Source organism: Coregonus clupeaformis, chromosome 6 (genome assembly GCF_020615455.1).
Source record: "Coregonus clupeaformis isolate EN_2021a chromosome 6, ASM2061545v1, whole genome shotgun sequence".
Taxonomy (NCBI): domain Eukaryota; kingdom Metazoa; phylum Chordata; class Actinopteri; order Salmoniformes; family Salmonidae; genus Coregonus; species Coregonus clupeaformis.
The window spans coordinates 11,360,650-11,366,721 of record NC_059197.1 but is presented as its reverse complement, the minus strand read 5'-3'; the positions used below and the strand labels follow the sequence as shown (position 1 = coordinate 11,366,721).

At 37.3% G+C, this 6,072-nt stretch overlaps 5 non-coding genes across 5 annotated transcripts; all 5 read left to right on the top strand.

Annotated features, from left to right (window-relative positions):
- Window positions 1–938: 938 nt before the first annotated feature.
- On the top strand, window positions 939–1,010 carry trnat-cgu. Its single transcript has one exon. It is a non-coding gene; the product is annotated as a tRNA-Thr (tRNA).
- Window positions 1,011–2,904: 1,894 nt separating this feature from the next.
- Window positions 2,905–2,976, top strand: trnat-cgu. Its single transcript has one exon. It is a non-coding gene; the product is annotated as a tRNA-Thr (tRNA).
- Window positions 2,977–3,892: 916 nt separating this feature from the next.
- On the top strand, window positions 3,893–3,964 carry trnat-cgu. Its single transcript has one exon. It is a non-coding gene; the product is annotated as a tRNA-Thr (tRNA).
- A 916-nt stretch (window positions 3,965–4,880) lies between these two features.
- trnat-cgu lies at window positions 4,881–4,952 on the top strand. Its single transcript has one exon. It is a non-coding gene; the product is annotated as a tRNA-Thr (tRNA).
- A 913-nt stretch (window positions 4,953–5,865) lies between these two features.
- On the top strand, window positions 5,866–5,937 carry trnat-cgu. The gene has a single exon. It is a non-coding gene; the product is annotated as a tRNA-Thr (tRNA).
- The last annotated feature ends 135 nt before the right edge of the window (window positions 5,938–6,072 follow it).

Here is a 6,072-nt window from a genome sequence, read left to right as displayed (position 1 = left end):
GAAGATCATGGGTTCAATCCCGTCCGTGCCTTTTATTTAAGATAACCTACATATTGAATTGTACCTCAATGGAGTTGTTTGAAGAAAAACTCATTGTATTTATATGTCATTTCTTCCATAATAAACAGAGGATGTAGCTCAGTGGTGGAGAATATGCTTTGCATGTATTAGGTAGCAGGTTCAATCCCGAACTCCTCTCTGTATATTTTTGGTTGTTGAAATTTGCTTTTACAGAACTCCTACTTTCCAGAATGTTGATATTCTAAGCAGGAAATAGAGACGTGTAAGTCATTTTGTTTTTAAAACTGAAGCACATGGGTTCAATCCTTGTTCGGAACTTTAGGGAAGATAGCTGATATCATGGAATTGTACTTTCATTGGAATGGTGTGTGGAAAAAGTTAATTGTATTGATATGGTATTATTTTTGTCACAGCAAGATGATGTAGCTAAATGGTAGAGTACACGCTTTGCATGTAGGTGGTACTAGGTTCAATCTCCAGTGTTTCAATTGTTGCATTTAGACAATTCTTTCCTTCCATAATGTTGATATTTAGCTGGAAATAGAGATGTTTTATGTCATTTGGTCATGGAACCTGAAGAACATCTGTTGAATCCCTTGCTCATGTCTTTATTGAAGAGAAGTGTCATGGTGGCCAACTTGTAAGGCGTGGTTTTCGTAAAGTGAAGTTAATGGGTTTGATCCTGTCCGTACCTTATGGAAGATAGCTGATATAATGGAATTGTACTTTCATTGGAATTGTGTATAGAAAATATAATTTTGTTGATATGGCGTTATTTCTTTCAAAGCAAGGGGATGTGTCTCAGCAGTAGAGTGCTGTTTCAGATATATGAGGTCCTGTGTTCAGTCCCCAGTGTTTCTGTTGTAGAGTTTACACAACTGTTAGTTTCAGAATGTTGATCATTATTGCAAACTGGTGGCATGGTGGCCAAGAGGTAAGGCGTCGGTCTCGTAAACCGAAGATCATGGGTTCAATCCCCGTCCGTGCCTTTATTTAAGATAACTTACATATTGGAATTGTACCCTCAATGGAGTTGTTTGAAGAAAATAATTGTATTTATATGTCATTTCTTCCATAATAAACAGAGGATGTAGCTCAGTGGTGGAGAATATGCTTTGCATGTATTAGGTAGCAGGTTCAATCCCGAACTCCTCCATTGTATATTTTTTGGTTGTTGAAATTTGCTTTTACAGAACTCCTACTTTCCAGAATGTTGATATCCTAAGCAGGAAATAGAGACGTGTAAGTCATTTGGTTTTTTAAACTGAAGCACATGGGTCATAATCCTTGTTCGTATCTTGGGAAGATAGCTGATATCATGGAATTGTACTTTCATTGGAATGGTGTGTGGAAAAAGTTAATTGTATTGATATGGTATTATTTTTGTCACAGCAAGATGATGTAGCTAAATGGTAGAGTACATGCTTTGCATGTAGGTGGTACTAGGTTCAATCTCCAGTGTTTCAATTGTTGCATTTAGACAATTCTTCCTTCCATAATGTTGATATTTAGCTGGAAATAGAGATGTTTTATGTCATTTGGTCATGGAACCTGAAGAACATCTGTTGAATCCCGTTCATGTCTTTATTGAAGAGAAGTGTCATGGTGGCCAACTTCTAAGGCGTGGTTTTCGTAAAGTGAAGTTAATGGGTTTAATCCCTGTCCGAACCCTTATGGAAGATAGCTGATATAATGGAATTGTACTTTCATTGGAATTGTGTATAGAAAAATATAATTTTGTTGATATGGCGTTATTTCTTTCAAAGCAAGGGGATGTGTCTCAGCAGTAGAGTGTGTTCGCATATAGGAGGTCCTGTGTTCAGTCCCCAGTGTTTCTGTTGTAGAGTTTACACAACTGTTAGTTTCAGAATGTTGATTTTCAAAATTGAAACGGTGGCATGGTGGCCAAGTGGTAAGCGGCCGGTCTCGTAAACCGAAGATCATGGGTTCAATCCCCGTCCGTGCCTTTATTTGAGATAACTTACATATTGGAATTGTACCCTCAATGGAGTTGTTTGAAGAAAAACTCATTGTATTTATATGTCATTTCTTCCATAACAAAGCAGAGGATGTAGCTCAGTGGTGGAGAATATGCTTTGCATGTATTAGGTAGCAGGTTCAATCCAGAACTCCTCCATTGTATATTTTTTGGTTGTTGAAATTTGCTTTTACAGAACTCCTACTTTCCAGAATGTTGATATTCTAAGCAGGAAATAGAGACGTGTAAGTCATTTTGTTTCTTAAACTGAAGCACATGGGTTCAATCCTTGTTCGTAACTTTAGGGAAGATAGCTGATATCATGGAATTGTACTTTCATTGGAATGGTGTGTGGAAAAAGTTAATTGTATTGATATGGTATTATTTTTGTCACAGCAAGATGATGTAGCTAAATGGTAGAGTACATGCTTTGCATGTAGGTGGTACTAGGTTCAATCTCCAGTGTTTCAGTTGTTGCGTTTAGACAATTCTTTCCTTCCATAATGTTGATATTTAGCTGGAAATAGAGATGTTTTATGTCATTTGGTCATGGAACCTGAAGAACATCTGTTGAATCCCGTTCATGTCTTTTATTGAAGAGAAGTGTCCGGGTGGCCAACTTGTAAGGCGTGGTTTTCGAAAAGTGAAGTTAATGGGTTTGATCCTTGTCCGCACCCTTATGGAAGATAGCTGATATAATGGAATTGTACTTTCATTGGAATTGTGTATAGAAAAATATAATTTTGTTGATATGGCGTTATTTCTTTCAAAGCAAGGGGATGTGTCTCAGCAGTAGAGTGCGTGCTTCGCATATATGAGGTCCTGTGTTCAGTCCCCAGTGTTTCTGTTGTAGAGTTTACACAACTGTTAGTTTCCAGAATGTTGATTTTCAAAATTGAAAGGGTGGCATGGTGGCCAAGAGGTAAGGCGTCGGTCTCGTAAACCGAAGATCATGGGTTCAATCCCCGTCCGTGCCTTTATTTAAGATAACTTACATATTGGAATTGTACCCTCAATGGAGTTGTTTGAAGAAAAACTCATTGTATTTATATGTCATTTCTTCCATAATAAACATAGGATGTAGCTCAGTGGTGGAGAATATGCTTTGCATGTATTAGGTAGCAGGTTCAATCCCGAACTCCTCCATTGTATATTTTTTGGTTGTTGAAATTTGCTTTTACAGAACTCCTACTTTCCAGAATGTTGATATTCTAAGCAGGAAATAGAGACGTGTAAGTCATTTTGTTTTTTAAACTGAAGCACATGGGTTCAATCCTTGTTCGTAACTTTAGGGAAGATAGCTGATATCATGGAATTGTACTTTCATTGGAATGGTGTGTGGAAAAAAGTTAATTGTATTGATATGGTATTATTTTTGTCACAGCAAAATGATGTAGCTAAATGGTAGAGTACATGCTTTGCAAGTAGGTGGTACTAGGTTCAATCTCCAGTGTTTCAATTGTTGCATTTAGACAATTCTTTCCTTCCATAATGTTGATATTTAGCTGGAAATAGAGATGTTTTATGTCATTTGGTCATGGAACCTGAAGAACATCTGTTGAATCCCGGTTCATGTCTTTATTGAAGAGAAGTGTCATGGTGGCCAACTTGTAAGGCGTGGTTTTCGTAAAGTGAAGTTAATGGGTTTGATCCCTGTCCGTACCCTTATGGAAGATAGCTGATATAATGGAATTGTACTTTCATTGGAATTGTGTATAGAAAAATATAATTTTGTTGATATGGCGTTATTTCTTTCAAAGCAAGGGGATGTGTCTCAGCAGTAGAGTGCGTGCGTTGCATATATGAGGTCCTGTGTTCAGTCCCCAGTGTTTCTGTTGTAGAGTTTACACAACTGTTAGTTTCCAGAATGTTGATTTTCAAAATTGAAATGGTGGCATGGTGGCCAAGTGGTAAGGCGTCGGTCTCGTAAACCGAAGATCATGGGTTCAATCCCCGTCCGTGCCTTTATTTAAGATAACTTACATATTGGAATTGTACCCTCAATGGAGTTGTTTGAAGAAAAACTCATTGTATTTATATGTCATTTCTTCTATATTAAACAGAGGATGTAGCTCAGTGGTGGAGAATATGCTTTGCATGTATTAGGTAGCAGGTTCAATCCCGAACTCCTCCATTGTATATTTTTTGGTTGTTGAAATTTGCTTTTACAGAACTCCTACTTTCCAGAATGTTGATAATCTAAGCAGGAAATAGAGATGTGTAAGTCATTTTGTTTTTTAAACTGAAGCACATGGGTTCAATCCTTGTTCGTAACTTTAGGGAAGATAGCTGATATCATGGAATTGTACTTTCATTGGAATGGTGTGTGGAAAAAGTTAATTGTATTGATATGGTATTATTTTTGTCACAGCAAGATGATGTAGCTAAATGGTAGAGTACATGCTTTGCATGTAGGTGGTACTAGGTTCAATCTCCAGTGTTTCAATTGTTGCGTTTAGACAATTCTTTCCTTCCATAATGTTGATATTTAGCTGGAAATAGAGATGTTTTATGTCATTTGGTCATGGAACCTGAAGAACATCTGTTGAATCCCGTTCATGTCTTTATTGAAGAGAAGTGTCATGGTGGCCAACTTGTAAGGCGTGGTTTTCGTAAAGTGAAGTTAATGTGTTTGATCCCTGTCCGTACCCTTATGGAAGATAGCTTATATAATGGAATTGTACTTTCATTGGAATTGTGTATAGAAAAAGATAATTTTGTTGATATGGCGTTACTTCTTTCAAAGCAAGGGGATGTGTCTCAGCAGTAGAGTGCGTGCTTCAAATATATATGAGGTCCTGTGTTCAGTCCCCAGTGTTTCTGTTGTAGAGTTTACACAACTGTTAGTTTCCAGAATGTTGATTTTCAAAATTGAAATGGTGGCATGGTGGCCAAGTGGTAAGGCGTCGGTCTCGTAAACCGAAGATCATGGGTTCAATCCCCGTCCGTGCCTTTATTTAAGATAACTTACATATTGGAATTGTACCCTCAATGGAGTTGTTTGAAGAAAAACTCATTGTATTTATATGTCATTTCTTCTATAATAAACAGAGGATGTAGCTCAGTGGTGGAGAATATGCTTTGCATGTATTAGGTAGCAGGTTCAATCCCGAACTCCTCCATTGTATATTTTTTGGTTGTTGAAATTTGCTTTTACAGAACTCCTACTTTCCAGAATGTTGATATTCTAAGCAGGAAATAGAGACGTGTAAGTCATTTGGTTTTTAAAACTGAAGCACATGGGTTCAATCCTTGTTCGTAACTTTAGGGAAGATAGCTGATATCATGGAATTGTACTTTCATTGGAATGGTGTGTGGAAAAAGTTAATTGTATTGATATGGTATTATTTTTGTCACAGCAAAATGATGTAGCTAAATGGTAGAGTACATGCTTTGCATGTAGGTGGTACTAGGTTCAATCTCCAGTGTTTCAATTGTTGCATTTAGACAATTCTTTCCTTCCATAATGTTGATATTTAGCTGGAAATAGAGATGTTTTATGTCATTTGGTCATGGAACCTGAAGAACATCTGTTGAATCCCGTTCATGTCTTTATTGAAGAGAAGTGTCATGGTGGCCAACTTGTAAGGCGTGGTTTTCGTAAAGTGAAGTTAATGGGTTTGATCCCTGTCCGTACCCCTTATGGAAGATAGCTGATATAATGGAATTGTACTTTCATTGGAATTGTGTATAGAAAAATATAATTTTGTTGATATGGCGTTATTTCTTTCAAAGCAAGGGGATGTGTCTCAGCAGTAGAGTGCGTGCCGCATATATGAGGTCCTGTGTTCAGTCCCCAGTGTTTCTGTTGTAGAGTTTACACAACTGTTAGTTTCCAGAATGTTGATTTTCAAAATTGAAATGGTGGCATGGTGGCCAAGTGGTAAGGCGTCGGTCTCGTAAACCGAAGATCATGGGTTCAATCCCCGTCCGTGCCTTTATTTAAGATAACTTACATATTGGAATTGTACCCTCAATGGAGTTGTTTGAAGAAAAACTCATTGTATTTATATGTCATTTCTTCTATAATAAACAGAGGATGTAGCTCAGTGGTGGAGAATATGCTTTGCATG